The sequence below is a fragment of the Camelus bactrianus genome, chromosome 29 (assembly GCF_048773025.1).
Source record: "Camelus bactrianus isolate YW-2024 breed Bactrian camel chromosome 29, ASM4877302v1, whole genome shotgun sequence".
NCBI lineage: Eukaryota > Metazoa > Chordata > Mammalia > Artiodactyla > Camelidae > Camelus > Camelus bactrianus.
Window position 1 is genome coordinate 21,842,395 of NC_133567.1, and position 24,303 is coordinate 21,866,697.

General features: G+C 34.1%; 1 protein-coding gene across 2 annotated transcripts in view; it reads left to right on the forward strand.

Moving 5' to 3' along the window:
• RALYL (RALY RNA binding protein like) overlaps positions 1 to 24,303 on the forward strand; it is a 584,866-nt gene that overhangs the window by 249,522 nt on the left and 311,041 nt on the right. The window lies entirely within an intron of this gene.

Genomic DNA, 24,303 nt, shown 5'->3' on the forward strand with positions numbered 1-24,303 from the left:
TATTAACTATGTGCAGTTTTTTGTCTATTATATCTCAGTAATGTTGTTTAAAAAAAAAGATTTATGGTTATTGTAAATTGCATTCTTTTAAATCTCATTTTCCAATTGTTCACTAGATTATATAGAAATACAGATGCTTTTTGTATGTTGACCTTGCATCCTACAATGTTACAGAATTGAAGAGTTGATCTTCTAGAGTTTTTGTAACATTTATAAAGATATTTTTCATAAACAATGATGTTGCTTATGAATAATGACCGTTACACTTCTTTCCAGTCATACTTATTTCTTTCCAATCTGTATGCCTCTTATTTCTTTTTCTAAGAGTATTGCACTGGCTAAAAATTCCTGTGTTGAAATAAAGTGGCATTAGGAGACATCTCTTCCTGATTCCTTCTCTTAGGGGAACAAGGGTTGATGTTTTATGATTATGCATGATATTAACTGTAAGTTTTCCATAAGTGTCCTTCATCAGATTTTGGAAGTTCCCTTCTAGTCCCATCTTGAATTTTATCAAAAAGATATTTTCATTAATGTTCACAGAAGTCATATGTATAATAAGTAATTCAGAGATGTAAAAAAATTCTCCATTTTAATATTTCTGAAATTAAGTTGCATTTTTAAATCGGCATATGTTTAATGCAGCTTCTCTTTCTGGTAAAACTTTTATCAACTTGACACTTTTTTTTTGAAATAGCACTTTAGAAATCAAGAAAAAAGGGTCATTCAATAAACCCATTCATTTAATAAATATGTATTGACTGCCTGCACTGCCAGGAATAAGGCTAGATGTTACAAAACCTACAACAAGGACAGATGAGATTTCAATTTTCTTAGAGATCTAGAAGGTAAAATAAATATATAAACAATTCAATAGGATGAAATCTAGTAAGTTACCACTGCAGCATAGTGCAGATAGATTTAAAATGCTATAAGATAACCAGAGAGGGAGTTAATAATTCTGGATGTGGTGTTCAGAGGGGAAAGAGCCAGGCTGGGAAACAACATAAGCCAAGACAGGAAGGTGTGAAATGTCAAATGATGGCTAGTCTAGTAGAACTGTAGTATAGGGAAGTTTCTCTCAAACATCAAGTAATGAACAGAACACTTTCAAAGGAAAGCAGGGGGAAGGTATAGCTTAGTGGTACAACATGTGCTGTGCATATATGACGCCCTGGGTTATTTCAAATGATCCAAACCTTCACAAATTTGCTCTAGAAAGAAATACTTATGGGTGTCTTTAGTAACTGTATAACAAAGTTGTCTGAATTAATGCCCATGTAGAATATGCCTTTTTTCTTTTTAAGGATAAATAATAAGCACAGGACAATTTGAAACTTACAAATAAAGCATTAAAATCAAAAATAACCAAAGCAATTGTTTAGAATTTAGACCAACCAAGAATTTTTTTTTCCAGGGAAGGTAATTTTCACTGACACTGGTTAGCTCGCCTGCACCCTGGTGTAGTGCTGCCACCGCCCCACCCTTGGTAGGCTACTGGATTATGCAATACTAATAAGAAAACTGAGATAAATATACTTTAAGAGAAGTCTCTGAATCCATTTGTGGAAGTCAAGTTCTGCTTCACTGCACTTCTACTTTGGCTGAATATTTGATATAAAATAAATAGACCCTGAAGCAGGTGGTTGGCTAATAGAAAAAGACCTTTAAAGTGTGAAATTATTACCCAATATTTTTAGTATAAGGCAAGAGTCAATAAACTATGGCCCACAGGTCAAATATTGTCTGCCACCAGATTTTGTAAATAAAGTTTTATTGGAACATAGCCATGATCATTTATTTACATATTGTCTATGGCTGCTTTAAGCTGCAGTGGCAGAAATGAGTAATTGAAATAGATATCAAATGGCTTGCAAAGCCTAAAATTTATACTACCTATTCCTTTATAGAAGAAGTTTGCAAACACCTTCTCTATTACATCTGTGTCCAAATTGGGTGTTAAAGTTTACTTTATAATGAATTTATTTATCAAGCTCTGTTAATGAGAAACAGAAAAGCAAATAAAATTGATCTAGTTTGGCAAAGATGTAGCAGTAAGGATTTACTATCAGAGAAAAATGTTATTGAGGCAACAATGTTCTTAACAGGACTGTGAAGTCAACAGAGGAAAGATGTTTATTTCCATCGAGTGAGATTATGAAACATTAACTCTGCATTTGCATTGATACTGAAACCAAAATAGCATTTGTAGAGAAAGGATGATTGATGTGTTAGCATCCGTGCAAGGTAGAGTAACAGCAAATCATTTATCAAGAGATAATTTATAACTTCACTTTACAGAGAGAGTTATTTTCATGGTACAATTACTTCATATTTGGAAATGATTGCAACAAATTGTGATTTTTTTCCCCTTCAGCACAAATTGTATGACTTGCTTCACAAAGTTCGTGGTACAAATATGGTTGAATATTGTTGTTGTCCAATTAATTGTATGAGTTATCATCTATAGAGTTTAGCAAAGAGCTTAATATTAACTGAGACCTCACCAACCTCCAAAGTTGCTACAGATTTGAAGGTTTCCTAGTCTAAAAAAACACACAGATGGATAGTTGGGAACCCAGTTCCCAAGAGATTCCCATTTTCAAATGCCCCTGGTTCTTCTTGTTACCTTGCTTCATTGCTATAAATTACTCCTGAATATAAAATTTCAGTCTTTTCTTGGCCCTGGGGTGAAACTCTAAGCCTTGCTCCTTTTTTTCCCAGGATAAACCTTGGGCTCTTTAAATTGATCTATTTCCTCCTTTACATTCATTTCATATTCTCAAGGGACATTGGCTGGGCCAGTTTCAGTCGGGCCATTGAAGGTCAAGTTATCCCCTGCTCCCTGTTCTCCAAAGGGTGATTACTTGTCATACATTTGCATAGCTGAGTGGCCACTTGGTTGACTCCTATAAAGAAGATTGTTTCCAGGGTAATACTGGGCCCACCTTGGAAATAAATGGACTATATATAACTTCTTGTTTCTATAATAATGTTTAAAGTCTGCCTCACAGCATTGCCTGGAAAAATTCCTGGAGCTAATCAGCTTTTGGTTGTTGGTGTTTTCATGCTTCCTCTAGACACTGAAGGCTGGCACTGTCAAATAAGAACACAACAAATCTGTAGAGACACTTGACTGTGGGAGGAAGAAGAGGAAAGCAGGGGCTAGAAGAGGATTTGAGAAGAGAATGCATATTTATTGTGTGAAGGAAATGGATGTTTCCGAGAATACTTTTCAGGAAGAAAAAGATTTGAGTGCAATTTAGGAGGAGGGTAAGTTAGAGAGGGAAAATTTCCATTTTTAAGAATGGCAATTGGTGGTAGAAGATTTCTGTAAGAAATGCAAGCATTTCTAGAGCATAGGGAGAAGAGTCCTGGAGGGAGTCATTCAAAATGATTTAAATTTCCATTCATGTAGATTGCAAATATTTATTCATATTTTTAGGGGGCCTTCATAGACAGAAAGGATTCCACTTATGTTGCAGTATTTTGTAAACAGATCTGAAGACCTCTGGGAGGAGTATGAGGAAGCAAAACTTGGAAGAATTTTTTTCTCCCAAAATAAGAGTAGATTTATTGTTTCCTCCGATTGTATAAGTAATGCATGATAATAATTTTTAAAAATGAAGAGGTGCATAGGTAAGGAAACAAAAAACCTGAAATCCCATTACAGAAAGTCTTTTTGCTGACTCTCTCATACTGCTTTCTCTATGAATACTCCTACATATACAGTTGATGTAAATGGAATGATATGATACGTGGTATTTTCATCAGGGGTAATTTTTTAAAATAACCTTAAAAATATGGCTTTCTTCTCTTTTTCCCCTTTTCCTTATACTCCCTAACCTTCCTTGTCTCCAACTCAGATAACCATAATTAATTATGTCAATCTGTAAGTTAGAATCCTACAAATACTACAAGTATTTTCTCTGCCGTATTTCTACTTTCCTATGACAAAGTGAGATCTTATACTCTTTGACTCTTTCTCTTTAAGTTACCTTTTTTTTTTTTTTTTTTTTGTCTAGAGATCATAAAATTTTCTCTGGAACTTCACCTGGATATGCCTGTGTGTACTAAAAAAAAAAAAGTCCTGTTTGGAGCTAGACTTTCTGTGATACAAAATTAAATCTTTCTTTAAATGAGAGAAATCTCATATTATTGTCTTTTGAATTTCGACCCCTTCTCCAGTAGCTCACATTTTTCCTTCTAGTATGACTTGTATTTTGCGTGTTCTGTCTCCCAGATTTGTCGTAACCTCCTCCTTATTAAACTTCCCTGATTATTTTTTATCTTTTCATTTTCTCTTTGTTTTGAAATATATTTTGCTTTTCAGGAGTGAATAACATTTTGTTTTTTAATTTCTTAAGCCTGTATTTATGCTGGATTTCTCATTAGGGAGCTCTTTTTTCTTTCTTTCTTTTTTCTTTACTTTCTTCCTTCCTTTCTTCCATGAAAAGACAGGGAGGAAACTTAAATGCATGTTACTAAGTGGAAGAAGGCAGTCTGAGAAGGAAGGCTACGTACTATATGACTCCAACCGTATCACATTCTGGACAGGCAAACTTATAGACAGTTTTGTCCTTCCTCCCTTCTTTCCTCTTTTTCTCCCTTCCTTCCTCCCTTCCTCCCTTCCTCCTTTCCTTCTTTTTCCCTGTGTGAGAAAGTTGTCTTTCTCCTCTAGCAAAATTACTTTACTAGGAGCCACCTAGTAGAGTTGTCTTCCCCCCACCCCTTTCCCTAGTTCTGAGGTCTGAGGCGGTTTGCTCCTCGCTTTTATCTCCCCATGTCTTTGGTGATGCTTGGAGCAGGTCAAGCTAGTGGGAAGTCTCAAGAGGGGACAAACCAACAGATGGAGGGAAGGGCGGCAGTGTCTTCCGCTGGCTGGTAATGGCCCAGCTCTTAAGCTCTCTGCCCTCCATTAAGCAGCCTCTAAGCTCCCAGGTCTTTATGGTCTCAAGACTTAGACAAATCTGAGGCTCAGGGATAGGAACAGAAAGTCAGCCTCCTTGGGCAGCTTTCAAAGCAGTTCTTACTAAGCCAGAGACTCAGTAGGTGCCCATTTCACAGAGTGGGTGGCCGGGTATGGCCATACAGGGTACAGGGCCACCATGCACATAGACTATCATGGCAGTGGCATCTGTAACACTGCAGCCATGTCCTGTAAACCAGGGAGAGTTGAATCTTCACCTGGCCACCATGCTGCCACAGTCCTCAGTGATCCAATGTGGTCCAGAGGACAAGAAATTCACTCTCCCTCTACATGGCAGAGCGCAAATCCTCCACACACAGACAGAGCCCACCCATCTGTTAGTGTTGTACTGAGTCTCCCAGGAGAGTTTGTTAGATTCAACATGGGGGTGAGGGGGGGTGGCAGGGCTCTAGAAAGTGGCCCTAATGTTTTCTTAGCATTTCTTTCTTTTTTCATCTAAAATATTTATTACACTAGATAAATACATACATCAAGGTAAGACATTTGTGGGTGTTAATTTTAGTTATTTATTCTTCATAGGTTGAAAAGAACTCACTCACTGAATTCTCCTGAAATTGCCCCTAATATAGCATTAATTGACAATTTAAAAAAATTAAACACTGGAATATATTGACTATATATCCTGTAATTAAATTCTCAGCATTTCTTAATGCTTTAACAAGAACCAAAGATGAAAACTCCAGGACAAAACTGCCTACTATTGAGGGATATTTTTTAAAAATGAATTTGGATGTTTTACAAAATAAGTAGTTAACCCGGGATTGGAATTAGTCTTACAAATTTTTTTTAACAACAATTTTTTAGAGAGATTTTAGCTTCACATCAGAATTGAGAGGAAGGTAGAGAAATTTTTCATACATCTCCTGCCCCCAAAGACGCATAACATTCTCCCCTACCTTCTCTCCACTGTGGTGCATTTGAGACAATTGATGAACCTGTATTTATGCATTACAATTACCCACATCCATAGTTTGGTTCACTCTTGGTATCGTACAGTCTATGGGTTTGGAGAAATGAATAATGACATTCATCTCTCATTTTGATATCACAGTATTTTCACTGCCCTAAAAATCCTCTGTGCTCAGCCTTTTGGCCACCCTCCCAGCCCCTAACAAGCACTGATCTTTTTGTCTCTACAGTTTTACCTTTTCCAGATTTTCATACAGTTGGATGTAGCCTTTTCAGATTGGCTTCTTTCATTTAATATCATGTGTTTAGGGTTCCTCCCTGTCTTTTTATAACTTGATAGCTCACTGCATTTTAGTGGTGAATAATATTCCAATATCTGGATGTACCAGAGCTTATTACCATTTATCTAAGAAAAGACATTTTGTTTTCTTTCAAGTTTGGCAGTTATGGGTGAATCTGCTATAAATATCCATGTGAAGGCTTTTGTATGGGCATACATTTTCAGTTCCTTTGGGTAAATAGCAAGGAGTGTGACAGCTGGGTGATATGGTAAGACTCTGTTTAGTTTTGTAAGAAACAACCGAACTGTCTTCCAAATGGCTGTACCATTTTGTATTCCCACCAGCAATGAATGAGAATTCATGTTGCTCCATAGCTTCACCAGCATTTGGTGTTGTCAGTGTTCTGGATTTTGGTTATTCTGACAGGTATATTTTGTAAATTTCTGATGATGGTCTCTCATGGTTGCCATAGACTCAGTTCCTCAGTTCGGAAGCACGTAGTCCTGTAAAACTTACAGATTTCCTTCTAGTTCCATGTTTCCGTTGGAGCATTAGAGCCAGTCCTTTATTCTTACTCCCTAGATCCTTATCATTTTGATTTTTTGTAAAATTATGAAAAAATAGAGGAATAGCAATTTTTGTTATTCTAGTTATAAAGGTAAAAGTTTCATACAAATAAAGCAATTTCTAGAAGTCACACAATAATTCTATTATAGAATTAGTATTTAACTTAGAAGTATAAGCAACCAACATTTTTTAGTACTCTAACATTGCCACTTGACAATTAACAAAAAATTAATTGGAGAGAATGCAAGACTCAAATATACTGCATGATACAGTGAGGCATTTTTGCTCTTCTTTTCTATGTTACTTTTTCAATTCAATGTGAAGATACTCCAAACCCCTGGTTTAAAAAAAAATAAAAATAAATGATATATAATGAAAAGTAACTTTCCATTCCAAATCCAGAACAGTAATTCCTGCCCTTAGAAGCAGCCTCTCTTAAGAAGTTCATTTATATGATTCAATTGTATAAGCTAAAGCAGAAATGTGATTACAAGATATTTTTGCAAATATTTAGATACTGTGTTATATCCCTGTTCTGAAAGCAAACAAACTTCAATAAACCTTCCTTGCTTCTAAATTACATTCACTTCCCTTTGCTGTGCATTCAAAATCTCTGCAGTCTGACCTTAATTTGTCTTTTCAGCAGATCTCCTTACTGCTTCTTTATATGTATGTAGTTCACCCATCAAACTGAATATTCTATGAAGCTGTTCATGTTTTTTTAATCTGTTGAAAACCTTTCTCTTTAACTAACCATTCAAATGCCTCAAGTTCCACAAAGTGTACCAGATACCATAGGAGATTGTGTTTTTCATTAACTGTGAATACCAATAATACAAATAGGTACACATTATACAAAAGAATGAATATATCTTTAACAAGGCATTATACATAATAGTTTCTTGTGTTATCATTCTATTTGGATTTATGGTTGTATCTGCCATTTAATAGATTATAAACTCTCAGAGATGTTCCACTATTATATGTTTCCATACCAGAATACCTCCTTAGAGCAGACACAACATATATTCATCTTTAATATACACAATAAAGACTAAAGTCTTCACTTTAGCTCTTCCTTGGGGAACAAGTTTCTATTTAAAAAAAAAAAAAAAACTGACCTGCAAATTAGCAAAGGGTACACACTTTACATGCCTTTAGATGTGCCTAAAGTGGTATGTGGATTCTCCTTCCTTCCAAGATAACTGGAACAGAGTCAGAGAGATGTAAAATATTTTGAGACATCAATTTTTAAAAGTGTCATTTTGAATTTGTGATGATTTATTCAATACTCTGTTGGTTTTAAATTGTTATTTCTGTTTTTAGTACTCACTATCCTGTAATTTATGTTTTTAAAATATCCATCAAAACATATTTTAAAGAAATAAATATACCTTGATATAAAAACATGCAATTTCATAATTGTACATATTTACCTAGCATATGGAAGCTTTTAGGAATAGGTAACTAATTTATTTATATAAGGCATATGATATTTGGAAATTGTTTTAAGTATAAGTTAGTTTTATTTCCACTTATCTTCACTCTGAAAACTTTAGCTATTCACCGTTTTTTTTGTTTGTTTTACTTGTTTACAACCTTAAAATTAATTAGGTGTGTGTTTTCTCTTCTATCTGTGACTTTGGGCTTTTTCATTAGTATAAATAGAAGCAGATGTGTAAGACATCTCTTCAGAAGTAGCAGGGATGGGGAAACCACTGAGTTACCAGTTGCTGGTTACTATTTCTATCTTGTAGTGGAAAGATAATTAGATTTTGAGGCTAGACAGGCTGCTTCACCAGTCACTAGCTATATGCTTTTGAAAAATTATGAACCCTTCTGGGTTTCTATCTGCTTTTCTATAAAGTATTTAATATAACTTGGTGATATTTAAATATAATAAGGGAAAACACTGTACCTGACACATATAAATGCATATTTATTGAATACCATCAGCCTTTTCTACTAGAAAAGTTGTTCTTTGTGGCAAAACAAAGGGTTTCAGTTAGTGAGACTATTAGTTGCAGCAAAAAGAAAAAATGATATTGAATTTATTATTCTTTTCATTTTGTTGTTTTAGAATTAATCATGGTGTTATGGACCATTTAGACCCCAGTCTGCTTTCCATGTCAACAAGCAAGGTGGTGAAAGGACTGGTTATATCAAAAATAATCCCCAGGGTCCAAAGTTTGCAAACTAGTTAGTAGTATCACTGGGTGTTCCGTTTGGGGATGAGAACACTTGGAATGCTGTAGATATTCTCCAAGGGACGTTTGAGAGGACTGACAGGATCTTGTCCCTTCCAGTGTTGTTTAGACACTTCCCTCTGTTGTAACAATCAACTCGTAACCATGCCTATATTGGTACAATTCTCTAACCAAGCAAATGAAACTCCTGAATATATACTTAAATGATTTCAAGACGTAACTATCTTCTCAGAATGAACTCTCTTATTGAAGCAAGCATTAGCTTGTCTATAGCCATGAAAAAATATGTGATTCTCTTCTTATATATAAATATCTGGGAATATATGTCTAGATACCTAGATATATCTACATATGTATCTGAATATATATGTATATATACATATGTATATCCAGCCCTGGCTTAAGCTTTCCAAGAACACTTCGAACTACAGTCAATCAGATCCACAGTAATGTAATTACAGTTTTATCTTCAATCTTCTCCCATTTTTTAGTGTTCATTATAAGTAATCAGTATAGTGTTAGGAAAGTTTTGATATTTTCCCATGGTATTATGGCCCCCAAATCCAAAAAAAAAAAAAAAAAAAAAAACCAAACCCCAGAAATCTTCTCATTCTTACTGCAATTTCCAATGAGGGTAAAGACATGGAGAATAACTGATAAGATCCCAAATGTGCCTTAAGAGCTACAGGAGTGCTCAATTTTCTAATTCAAGCTCTGGAAAAACTGGGTCATGGCACCACTTAGGCTCACGATCTAAGATGCGGCCTCTTCCTTCTCCTCGTTAAAACCTCCCTCCAGATCTCGGGACGCTACTGCCACCTGGTGGGAGGTAGGGCTGGTAAGTGGTGCAGCATGGCTGGAAACTTGTCTCCGTGATCACCGCTCAAACATCTATGTGGAGACAGAAGAGAGATGGAACCTGTAAGGACCTCTTGTAAGGCCTGAGTCAACTTACTGACTGGTCTGCAAATCAGGGACAGAGTCTGGGTTTACACCTTTCACAACGTGGTGGCTACACCTGCTGGTAACTGTACTTTGCTGGATGACTCAGAATAAATTCACTGATTTAACTACTCCTTCTTGATTTGTACACATGTGTAGAATGGAAAGAGTGAGGGTTGGTGAAGTAAGTTAACTGTCTACTCTTTCATAATATACTGAACTCTCAAGATTATATAAATAAGGAAAACATTATATAGATCATTAACAGTATTTCCTTTCATCTATATCATACACACAATTTCAATGATTTTTAAGTTCGCTTTTATTTTTGAGTAGGAAAGAAATCATCCCATTTCTGTTTGCTGGAAGCCAACATAACTGTGTTGTAATTATTAGTCACCACGAGCCACGTGACTATCCTGTGTCCTGTAGAAGCTAGTATAATACCCAGATTTGTAAATTAGAAATTCATAAAAGAGTTTCATGCTCCACATGAATAAGCTCTATTGAGTTTGCATGTCATAGACTGAGTATCGTCACCCCAGGATATTATTTCCATTATATGATTAGCTCTTCAAAATTCTAACTACTTCAGAGAGCAATATCAAGACCTTCTTTTTATAGTCAATGTCATTTTCTGCGATTGAATTGAATAATAACCATTATTCATAATTCCATTAATTACTTACTTTGACTAAAAAGTCTCATTGCGACTACTAATGGATCTCCTTTTAGGACTTGTTAACATGGCACCTCGAATAAAGCACTAAATGCCTGATAGGAAGATGTACATCTAACCTTTCTAGTGTTGAAGGTGCTCATTAGCAGTACTTCTAACCTCTAGTGAGGAAAGTAGGAGATGCTGCAGTTAATATAGATTTAAGTTTAATCATCAACGTTTCCATAGCATTCTGTATGCTTTCTTCTTATTCACATCCAAATGAAACTGCCTTTTTATCATACATATTTTTAAGAGGATCAGGGTAATGATGACATACTTTTCAACAGACTGTTATATATTGTCATAGATGTGAAAGCAAAAGCCATAACCACACTACTGAGTTGAGATGTTATATTTCCTGAGAAATATATATAATAAAAAATTTTATATAATTCCATAGGAAAAGTCTACAGAAAGTCTGCGTTCTAATTATAGTCACAGCTTTTTAAATTCCTTTTACTTAGCTATGCTTGGTGAAGCCCTGTTTATTCAGGAGATAAAAGTTTTTTTGCTGATTTTTTTTCTCTCTATGCTGCCTTATCAATGCACATTTCATTAGGCAAAACTTTATGAAGTATTTACTATGCGAAGAGTATTGTGAGTAAATGCTAGAAATAGAATATTGAGAATATGCAGCCAGCTTTCTTCTGTAGCTTACATTTTGGTGGAGGGGCTTATAGTGAATTTTTAAAATTATTTCTTCAAACTGGTGTTCCTCCTTGTTATCAATAAAATACTGGTTTGGGGGAAACAGGAGTAAATATTAAGTAAGTGAATTGTGAGGTTTCTTAGCAAATCTTTTGTTTTGTTTTTGTTTGTTTTTTGTTTGTTTGTTTGTTTGTTTGTGTCCTCTTTTCTTTGTGGTGAGCATGGCCAGAGGTTTGTCAATATTGTTTACTCTTTCAAAAAAAGAGCTCTTGGTTTGATTGATTTTTTTTCTATTCTTTTTTTTAATCTCTATTTTATATATTTCCTTCCTGATCTGTATTCTTTCTTTCCTTCTGCTGACTTTAGGTTTTGTTTGTCCTTCTTTTTCTAATTCTTTTAGGTGGTAGTTTAGGTTGTTTATTCGAAATTGTTTTTGTGTTTTGAGGAAGACTTTTATCACTGTGAAATTCCTTCTTAGGACTGCTTTTGCTGCATCCTGGAGATTCTGTGTAGTTTTATTTTTGTTGTCATTTGTCTCAAAGTATTTTTTAATTTCTTCTTTGACTTCATCATTGACTCATTGGTTTTTTAGTAGCATGTTGCATAGTCTCCATGCAGTCGTTTATCTCTCGTTTGTTTTCCTGTGTTTGCTTTCTAGTTTCATGCCCTTAGCAAATCTTAAATGAACAAAATGATCACCATAATCAAGCATTAGCTAGACACATCCATCATTTCACATGGTTACCATCCTCCACCACCACTCTCCCACTCTCGTGAGAATGCTTATACACCCTCTTTAGCAAAGTTCAAGTATATGCACAGTATTGTTAACTACGGCACCATCTGTCCTTTGGCTCTCCTGAACTTACTCATCTTGCACAGCTGAAACTTTGTACCATGTGACCAACATCTCCCCATTTCCCCTTCCCTTTAGTGCCAACAACCATCATTCTACTCTCTGCTTTTGTTGAGTTTGACCATTTAAGATTCCATATATAAGTGAGATCCTTTCATGATTTATACATATATTAAAACATCAAGTTGTACACCTCAACTATATACAATTTTTTTGGTCCATTTTACCTCCATAAAGCTGAAGAAAACAGAAGGAAAATGAGAGACATTAAAAATCATTAATAAGATCTGAGAATTATTTTTTACACAAACTTTATTTACCCATATTACCACCTTTTAGCCAGTTAAGCACTTGCATGTTTTAAGCACTGAACACAGACGGTAGAGACCTGTTGTGTATTATGTTCCTGCAGTGTGATTTAGGGAACTCCCAAGGAAGGCAAAGCCTATCAAGAAGAAATCATGGTGTTTTCTCATATTTCCAGGGAAAAGGCCTAACCTTGGATTTAATTGAAGGATATAAAACTCATTGGCATTTCCTGAGCAAAAACCTATTCTCTTGTTATGAGAGTTTATAAATAAGGTGATTTTAAATAATTTATTTTCTCCTATATCCAGGATGATATGAAGCAGGATAAATGTAACATCATGTGTGTAATGCTTCCTATAAACCTGAAATGTGATGATTTCAAAAAACTCAATTTTCAAAATGTTGCAAATGGTTGCTTTTCAGTGTCTTTTAGAGTGGCGGTATTTATTTTGCAAACTTTTTCTCACCTTTTACTTTATGACATCTGGTAAACTTTTCTGATAATCAAGGCTGAATAACTTATAACATCTACAATCAGTATGTAATCAAATCTGATGAAAAAACATTTACACATGCTTATTTCATTCATATATATATATGTATATATAAATGAACTATTTTTAAGTGTTGCCATTTACAGTTTATCCTGTAGCTCTGGAAATTGAAACGTTCTTTTTGTTATTGCTGTCCTGGCATGAATGGGAATATTCAAAATTAATGTGGTTTAATTATGGCAATTAAAATCCAGGTCTTTATGTTTTACTTTGTGTGTCCTTGTCTGTATTTGAACACTGATTTGGGGGTTAATATGGATATTTGTAGGAAAACTGCATTCTGAGGAGTCATTTCTAAATACTTGGCATCCAAAATGTTACCAAATGAAAATTAATTGCTTTTCATAAAAAAAGGACATTTTACAACACCATGTAATCACATTAAAATAATGACTGGCCTCACTAATGGAAATTAAATGTGATGCTGGGTGTGCTGGCAGTGTGGCCTTGAAAGCTAGGTTTGCATGTAAAAGTGTGATTTCTGTCCCTGCTGAGCAGATTTTTTTATTCTCAAAATAATTAGTTCTGTCAAGTAATTAATATTGTTGATAGGACTAAGTTGAGAATATACAACCTCCCTCACATATATTATAATTATTTGGAATGACAAGATGATATTAAACAATAATCTTCAATTCTGGCTGTCAAACTTGATCAGATAGTTTCTCCTAGTACTGAGGTTCATGCTAATAACCTTGAATGTAACGTGTAAGTCATCATCTGTAGTCCCATTTACATGTGGGATATTCATTGTAGCCATTGAATTTAATTTGTGTGTGTATATAGGAAATGTTACTGTTTTTACAAAACACTGCAGCCATCAGGAGATTAGTTCTTGGCCAGTATTCCAATTTTCATATACTGTTTTCTAAAACTTTTTAAAATGATGGAGTTATGTACATTCTTGTGTTTCTGTTGCTCTCCAAAATTAGATAACATCTTAAAAATACATAGTTTGCCCTTCAAATGTCATTACACATCCAATTTCTCTTTCACCATAGATGTTTTAGAAGGCTAGAAATTATGAATCATGTCTTATATAAACATTCAAACACAATTTATTTGTTAGCCAACATAATTCTGTATAAAACTGTGAAACTTTATGATATTCCAACTAAAATTATCAAAATACTTCCTATTTAATATTATTCTGTAGGTCCGTGGTCAATGCAATAAGACAGAAACATCATAATATATCTCAGAATGATCATTTCCTACAGGCTACATAAAAACAAAGTGTTTTTTTATAAGTGTTCAAGTAAATTAGATTATATTCATCTATTGATTTGTGTCCACTTTTAAGTCTGCATTTCTCTCTCTGTCTCTTTCTGCCTCATAAAATCAAGATCTTTGGGGATGGCCTCCAGGTGTCATTAAAAAAAAAAAAAAAACCTCTTTAGGGGATAATTTTTGTGCATCCAGAACTGGGACCTGTTGATCTATATTTAGAAAAAAATAGAATTTTACTCAAGAATTTCAAAAGAAGCCTAAGGTAAATCAAAATTTTCCAGCCATGTTTCTGGAAGGGGAGATTGACTATTGTAAAGATAATAGATTTTTAAAAACTTAATTTATAGCTTGTATAGCAAACCAATCAGATACCATTTTTTTTAAAAAAACAATTTGGGAAGTGCCAAATGATTCTAAAGTTCTTATCTAAAAGTAGTTACATTTCTCTATACTGTTTAAAAGAAGTGCAGTGAGAGAGGCACTATTAGATATTCACACACATACACATCTGTACATGTAATAGCATAATCCCGATGTAGATCATGCCCAACAGAATGTATTTGAAACCATTAGTTAAACAAGTAATTGTTCAGTAAGTGGTGTTGGAACAACTGGCTGTTCTTAGGAGAAAAAAATCAGCTGAAATTCTACAAATCCCATAGGTCCCTAGACCAAGTTATTTTTATTCCAGGAACCCAAAATAAAGTCTAAAAAAATGCACAAAGATGTCAACTTAATTACTATTTGTAATAGGGAAAATAAGCAACTCTAAAAGTCCAACAATAATTAAATTCTTATGACAGACTATAAAGTATAAACATAGAATAATAAAATTTTATTTTTAAAAAAGTGAAATAAGAAATAAATTGGAAGGAAAGATGATAGAATTATGTATATACTTTGGGTGGTTATTTGTATTCTTGTGTGTTTTCAGCTTTCTCAGTTTCCACATGCTTTTAAAAAAAAACATGAATCTTGAGTCAAAAAACAAAAGTAATTTATATCAAATTCTATACACAGGAGTTAATTTGTTCACTAAAACTTTTAACTTTCACTGAATATCATAAAATTACTTTAAAATGACTGAAATTTTTGCAGTAAAGGAAGACAACATTAAAATGCCCTTTTAAAAATGTTATCTATGTATTTAATTCAGATTCCATCAAAGACTCTTTTTTTTCAGTGTTAATCACATTGTTTTGTTTTATTTGTTTAGTACCCCCAGCACCATGTTGAATAGAAGTAGTCATAAGGAACATAGTTGGATCTTTCCCAGTCATTGAGGGAAGAACTTCAAGTTCTCACCTTTAAAAATGATGTCTGAGTGTTGATTTTTTTCCAGCTTTATTGACATTTAATTGACGTATAACATTGTGTAGGTCCTTTTAAGATTTACAGTGTGAAGATTTTATATATAAAAGACCCACTCTTTAAAAATAGCTAGAAAATTAATTGAGTATATTTAGAAGAGTGAATTTGAGAGAAAAATTTGAAAAAGAACACTATAGAATCTTTTGACCCATATATTTTAATATCAGAATGATAAATGTTGGCACAGCAATAGAGAAAATATTATTGACTAGAAAGAAATTCCAGAGAAATGTTTAATTATTGTGAGAATTTAATATATAAAAGATGCCTCATTTGCATCTATTGGAAGAAATGGTAGTATAGTTAATAACATTGAGATATTGCCATCCATCTGTAAAAAAATCAATTCTACCTCTAAGCCTATAAAAACTAATGAAAACACAGGGGGAAGGGTATAGCTCAGTGGTACAGTGCGTGCCTAATATACATGAGGTCCTGGGTTCAATAGCCAGTACCGCCATTAAAAAATAATAGATAAATAAATAAATAAACAAATAAACAAACAAACCTGATTGCCTCCCCCCCAAAAAAAACCCAAAAACTAATGAAACCAAACCAAAAATATCCTGAAGATTAATTATTCAAGTATTTAAAAGATATAGAACTATATATTAATCAAGATGTGAAATCCAAAAAATTTAAAGGAAAATACTAATATATCTGATTTCATAAAAAAAAAAAAAATTCCTTGCTGATAAAAGTCACGATACAAAGAGAATCCTGGGAGATACTGAAGTAAAATAAAGAATTACTGTGTTTTCTGTGCCAAGAACACCTAAAAATTGATAAGAAATATACAATAAACCCAGTCAAAAAGTAGACAAATGATAACATGCAATTCAAAGGAAGTAAAAGCATATGGATAGTAAATATATGAAATGATGTTAAAGATCATTAATAGAGAAATGTATCAAACATTTTAAAATTATTTATTGCAATGGCAAAAATCAGGTGTTTGCATGGTAATAGTATAAAGGAACGGTTAAAGAAAGTACATTTAATCTGTTATAGCGAATATTATGCCAGATTTAAAAAGAACGAGAAACTCTATATTTACTGACCTGAAAGTATGTCCATATTATATTGTTAATGTGAATAATATGTATGGTATGATACTCAAGTGTGTTAGGTAGGTTTTGGCATATACAGAGGTAAACAGATACACGCACACATGGACACATACCAAGTAAAGCTATATTAAGTTTCAGGTTAAATTAGTCAAAGATAAAGAATGAATACAGAGGAGTGGAGGTGGTGTACTCCAGCACACATTCCCTTGGCCACAAGGTCATGAGCTGGGAGATTGGAAGGGCTCAATTATTGCTATATCCACACTCCTGCTCTTTACACTCAGCATATAAATCACCAATTGCGGGGGAAATTTTACATTGCCAATCTATGTCATGCTGTGTATTGGAATGTTACAAATATTGGACTCTCTTGTCTTAGGAGGCAAATTCAGTATCAGCAGCACTGCATCCCCAGCTGAGGGAAACAGGGAGAGTCAGACAATGTCCATCCTTGAACAGTACATCTGCCTCCATCTTTTCAGCATCCTGGGATTCCCACTTAACACCAGCCTACACTAGATTCTGACTCAATTCCTTCTAATCTTCTTGGTTTTAAAATAGAGTTTCCTCTGGGCTTCACAATTCCAGAAACATTTCCCTCCTCCAGAATGATTTTGTGCCTAAAAATTTGATAAATTCCTATATACATTTTGTGTATGTTTATAATATGCTTCAAACAAGATGGGCAAATACACATAAAACAATTCACATTTTAATGGAGGAAGTGGAGAGGTATGTTAATATTGGAAGGAAAGATTACATTTTTATTTATAAATTTTTTGTTACATCACTTGTTATATATTAACAATAAATTGTATTTTTTGTCAGTTAAAATGTTTTCATAAACAAACATCTAAAATAGAAAGAAACATTAATATAGAAACTTTGGATGATTTAATTAATATTCAATGAAAAAAATCTAAAATTTCATGAGATTGAAAATATTTTTAAATGCCAGTCTTGAAATAGAATAAGTAAAAAGCCATAAGGGAAGTCATTAAAATTTTAACAATAGTTATTAGATGCTGGGATTAAAGAACCATAAAAATATTGACAATAACACATCATGCATGGGATCACTCAATGTATGATGGCTATTTTTATTTATTTTGTCGTTTTTACTCATGTGTAATTATCATTATGTGTCTAAGTTTGTTTTTCTATTTTGTATATCTTCTTTATATTTCTTAGCATACTGTCATACCAAACTCCATATTTACTATTTAAATAGTAGCAGTGACAAAGGTAACATTGATTAAATTGACCATGACATTGGAATGATACTATTCTCCGTAACTTCTAGTTTTGTTTCCATGCATCATTATTATTTTCCCTTATGACCAACTCTGTTCCAGCTAGATCACCATGCTCTCACTAATACTTTAAGTGCTTACTATGCACCTAGGTACTGTAATAGTTGCCTTCATCTCATTTCCAGGCTCTTGAGAAAAGTGATTCCATCATCCCTATTTTACAGATAGGTGAGGGAAGTTAAAGAGCTTTCTCAAAGACATACAGCTGATAGGAAATTGTGTTGCCATTTGAACCAAGGCTGCTCGATTCCAGACTGTATGCTTTTTTAGTATCCTGTAATTGCCTTCATGTCCAAAATGTAATACATAGAAAATTGGATTTTTTCAAGTTTTCTCCTTGTCGTTAATTATTACAAAGTTTATCATTCAAATTTTCATTCTCTAAAACACTAATAACCAAAATGTTTTATGAAATATTAGGTTATTAGATTTTTTCAGGTTTGGAAATGTATTTAGTTATGCTAACTGAAATAATGATTTGTCTTATGACAAAGAAGTTAAGTAGTTTTCCTAAATTCCATTAGAATTAAAAGTGGTTTTGAAATTTAAGTTAAATAATATATTAATTAGGTCACAGTAGACTAACTTCCAGTTACTTTGTATTTTATCCAAAAATGTGGTTTAAATTGTTCAGCAGATAAATAAATCTATATTCATAAGGTACCCATACTAGTTCTGACCTTTCAGTAGTTTAGCTGAACTAGAATGTAAGTAAAATTTTCCCTGGTGGAAATATCATTTTTAGATTGAATCCTTTCAGCATAAATCAATCTGTTCTTTAAACTTTCAAGATACCAGATCTTTTGCTCTCTTCTGAAGCTAACAAAGGCAATATATAAGTTTCTACATCTGAAATCTTTCACAAGGCAGAGTTCAATTTAACCAAAAATTGTGTATACTTATGTAATCAAAAAAAAGCTGTCATCTAGGTGGTATTTATCTAGAAACCTCTGTACTTTGACAAAAGTGTCTGGAACATACTATAGAAGTAGGGTTTTTTTTTTTTTTTCCCATTGACCTGGTAAATTAATGATACTGGAGTTTGCATTGTCCTCCACTATTTCTACTCTGCACTTTCCCTTTTTTCTTAAAGAAAAAAAAATTCTAGAATTACTACAATACTATCCCCAAAGCCTATTTATCCATCAGATCTAGAAATATAATTATTTGACTTTAAGATTCTGTTTTGATTTATTCTTATTAACTGCAGGTGCACAGAATTAAGTTAATAATTCTCGGTTCATGACACACAGGCATCACTGGTCCATGTGTGACCCATTTCATTCTAATTAATTATTTAATTATCAGATACTGAAATCTAATTATGAATTCTTCAAGTGTGTAGTTCTATAGTAAAGCAATATGCAGAAATTGTGACTGGGTGGGATTCACTAATAGTCTTTCAGGCTGAAATGCAGGCTGTGGCATCTGGTTAGTATCTTGCAATTAGGAGGAAATAAGAAGGTCCACCTAAGTACAAAGTATATTAATTTGCCATCGAGGATGGACTGTCAAGTCTCATTAAGCACATAGCATTTGGGTTTGCCCCTTTGTTGCTCTGTGACACAGGAGATAAGCCCGAGTGACTTTACAGCTCACAGAGGTTTATTTTTCCTTCCAATGGCAGGGTACCTGTTTGGCACAGAGAAGGTCTTACCCTGTATTCGTAGAGGTGAGCTCTAGCCAATGACTCTGAACACTGCTGCAGACAAGTACAAGCAGTTTACTTGGGTTTATTTGTCACACAGTAATTATTAAGTCCTGATATCAATATATTTCACACTAAACTGAAAGTGAATTGTGGGTTTTTGCTCTGAAAGGCCTTGTGTACAAAGCTAATCATTTCTGAAGGAGGGAATTAAGGACATACTTCACAGGTTGATACCTGGCAATAGATTAATGGCTGACATTTCCAAGAATCTGTGTCGAATTTAAATAAACACTTGTTAACTTGATGCATTAGTCAATGTGCTCTTGTTGCTATTGTTGTAAAGGGAAATGATTCAGAGAAAAAATTAAAGGAAGGCATGTTAGACACATGAAAGGGTCTTACAGTACTTCAGAAACACTATTTTTAAGATTATTATCCCTCAAGAATAGAAATCTCGTACAATGTGATGTTCAGGTTTGCACACCTTGAGAAGAAGGTAAGATCCAATACTATGTGAACAAGGTAAATGCTTTTCCAAGTGCTTGAGACCTTTGCTAAAGTTACAATGAACGAGTTAATCCAATGGTTTATACTAAAGTGTCTCACAAGCAGAAACAGTGTTGTATTATATAAGTGCTATATTAGGTGTTAACTGGTGTGGAACTCAGCCCTATAGCTGTATGATCAATATCACTGGATAGAGCCTTAGTTGGTTTCTGTATAAATGGTACCAGTGATATAAGTCCCATTTACTTCACAAGGTTATAAAGAAGCAACAAGATTATAATAGTTAAGCATTTTACAAGCTTCAGATTACTATATAAATGCAAGCAATTTAAATAAAAATCTTGAAAGGAGAGATAGTATGATAGACATCATTATCATTTGTTAAGCTAGTACTGTTACCAGAATGGTTTCCTGGCCCCACAGTGGGGTCCTACCTGTGGCCGAGATTCCTTGTCTCCACCAGGGAGGTTCTTTTTCCAGTTGGATTTACACAGCCAGTAAGGAAACCGAGGCTGAGACCGGAACAGCACAAGCTTTATTCAATGACCAAAAAATGGGGAAGCAGAAACCTAGTTAGCCAGTCAACTTCTCAACCCAATTCCAGTGGAGACACCAAATATACAGGAGGGTAGAAGTAAAAGGGAGGAATTTGGTAAGAGTGGGAGGAATATTCATGAGTTATCTGAGAACAAGGGTGTGGTTTGGATGTGGAACTGATGCAATTCTCCTTTTCAGTCCTTGTATGGACTTTTCCAGTTGTTGTTATGGCAACCATCAGCTATCCTGGTGCTGGTGGGATGTGGCATTTAGCAGGCAAGTGTATTACAATGAGCATGTAATGAGGCTCAAGGTCTCCTGGAAGTCAGATCTTCTGCCATCTTGGGCCTAGTTGGTTCTAAACAGTTCTTGTTTTTTTAATCTTTGCAGCTTATGTCCTGAAACTTAGATAAGTGTAATTGGTTTCTATTTGTGGGAGGGCTGGAGGTATGATTCTAGGCAATAGCCTTGGTAACAGTACTGTATGCTAAGTACTGAACAAATTATCTGTAATATTTTTTAAGGCTGAATTTTTCAAAGGTTGTCTTGCAATTGAGTTTTTTTCATAAAAATGTATAACCTGTTCTACTCAGAGGAAATCAAGAATGCAGAGAAGTTAAGCATTTTGCCTTAGGTCATGAATCTTAAGCTACTGCTACCAGGCTGATGATGTACTATAAAAATTCTAATAATAAAGGAGTTCAAATAAATCTTTCAAACTCAGGTAGACATATTTTATAAAATTTAAGAATTAATTATAAGAAGGATAAATATCCATAAACGTGTAAATGAACATGAATGTGACTACAGCTCATAAGTAAATAGCTAGATTTGGGATTCCAAAAATATTGTTCTGCTTACACATTTGCTTGCTAAAATCATTTTAGAAAAAAATACACATAGTGTGCTGATTACATATGTACTACATTATGAAAGACATCTGGTTGGAAAAGGAGAAATTCCTAAAAACAATACAACACATTATATGCTACATTTTAAAGAGGTAGGGGGGTATCTGCTAGGATGGACACATCTTTTGATATACAGATCACTAGGGTTGGTGTTAAGACTTCAATGCGGTTCTTCAAAGGAGAGCATCTTCTCAGAATGAGGAAGAATTGAGTGCACTGAGTTGCTCTGCTTCCTTGTCAAGTCCTCCAGTACTGAAATTTTGAAATGAGTCGTGCTATGATGGGCTGGAATGAAGCTCAAATTGTCTGAATCCAGACTCCACTCTTTTGTTGTTGTTTCACTTTGGACAAGTTAGCCTCTGTGTGTGTCATTTGACTGATCTGTAGAACGTGAATAACACTACTTGCTTGCCCTGTTCACTTTAATTTGGTGATGACTTGTGAACTGTCTAGGACAGCCTCTGACAAATGTTGGAGCCCACCAAGGGGCAGCTGTTAGTAACCCAATGGAGAGCAGACAGGATGAAGTCTCACTAAAATCTTGATAGTTCTTTTGGGTTTTTTTGGTTTATTTTTCTTTGTTTTCCCCCTCGGTTGTTTTCTTTTCCTCCTCTTTATTTTCAGAAACCTAAGCGACTTCTGTTTTTTGTTTGTTTGTTTGCTTTTTGTTTGTATTTTTCTTTTCTCCATCGAGAGGTTGTAACTTAAGACCAACACATCTATGTTAAATTGTGCCTCTTCTCTGTATGCTGTGTACATATGCAAAGCAAAACATATGTCAGCCTAACATTGTTGAAGTATCACTTTATAAAGTGTTTAAAATGTGCGTAATGACTACAGGTAATAAGGATTAGTTTCATTAAACTTCAGTCCTTATATCAATACCTTAGTGAAGAAATTTACCAGCCAGAAGACAGTATTTAACAAGCATTGAGTGTCCACGGTGGAAGTGGCTGCCAACCCTTTTTCTTTTTTTTTTCATTCCATGATGCACAAACTCATGACTTTTGGCCATTACTTGAACATCTTTCTTTGAGGTTTCATATCAGGATATGCCTTATCTTGCTACATTCAGATAAAGTTCCAATGGTTTAGTTTTTTAAAACTGATGCATATATTCTAAATTAACTTTCTTGATACTCACTATAATAGATATAAATTATCTCATAAAATATAAAATATGGAAGAAAGTTAATATTAATGAAAATTTATCTCATATAAAGTCCTTTGAAGATAAGAAACACCAATGTGTGACACACACCTTGCTCTTCTGACATCCTTTAGTTTTACAGAGTAAGAGAAAACAATGCTGCTTCTAAAATTAACAGCATACTTTGTATTTAGTATCACTGAAGAATCATAAGAACTATTAATGGGGTAAGATCCCTCTGAATGCTAGATTTTGTTTGCTCTCCAGTGTTTTTAAAATTTACCAGTGGACATCAGCTCTGTCTCAGTCTGAGAGCAGGCATCCTGTGCCCTGTCCCGTATTCTAAGCGGCTGTTGTGTTGTGTGTGGATTGAGGCCGGCAGATGTGGGCTGCCCCAGAAAAGACAGCGTCTTGCAGGCGCTAATGCTACTGTAGATGAAGAAGTCCTCTGGAGAGCCCTCAGAGTTCTAGCAGGTGGTCTCCTAGAAGTGGCTGTCATGCATAAAGTGTTTTATGGAAACTTAGAGACAATTAGGTAACAGTACAAATAATGCCTACTGAATGAATATGTAATAGCAAGAAAGTAACAGCATTCTTTCAAAACCCATTTTGGCTCCTGGACTCTCAAGCCTATAAAACCTACTTATGTAGTTACAATATCTGTGTTTTTCTGTGTAATGTTGGGAACCTTACTGCTTGTGTTTATGACCCTAAGCGACATTCAATTTCATTCTACTGAATAAACCACACAGCTATCAACTAAACAATGGCTACATAGTGATAGCTATTATTTCTAAATACACTTTAGTAAAATACAGGCTTTTTCTTTACACAGTGGAGGGAACCACACCCCATCCCATTTTTTTTAAATAGCTCTTCTTTCCTGTTTGAACCTATTGTGTATTGTGGATGCTAAAATGTTTTTGTAGAGAGGAATGTGTTTATACACCATTTTAAAATAATGAGATCCATTCCAAATATGGAATGGAATGTCCCTTAATTCAGTACAGAGTACATATTCCTGTCAATGCTGTTCACAAAAATTGTGAAGATGTTTAAAAAAAATACCATTAACAATAGTGGTCAAAAGTATTTCTTACATACCTCTGGTTCTCAAAATTGTGCCTCTTCTCTTTCCAGAAATTTGATAATCCCTGCCAGGTTGTGAATTTCAATCTATTTAGTTTACATATATATTTAATTTATATAGGCCCTTCTACTTGATTTTGATGGTTGTTCATGCCAGGAAGGACAGCAGTCATTCTTTGCATAGATAGATAGATAGATAGTAAATTTTAAGTAAAAAATTATATATATGGATATATATATGTATATGTGTAAATATATATATAATTTTCCATTGACACAGCAGGGAAAAACATAGTTCTTGCCCGTGAGATAGGACAGAACATTTTACGAATGTTAACCTGTCAGAAAGATTTCTGTCCTCCAACAGAATCTCTGACTGCTTCTGTCAGGAAATTGACTCTCAACAAAATTCATTATACAACCATTGAAAGCAATGAATTTCCCAATAAATATTGTCTTATAAAATTATGTCAAAATTAAAAAAAACACT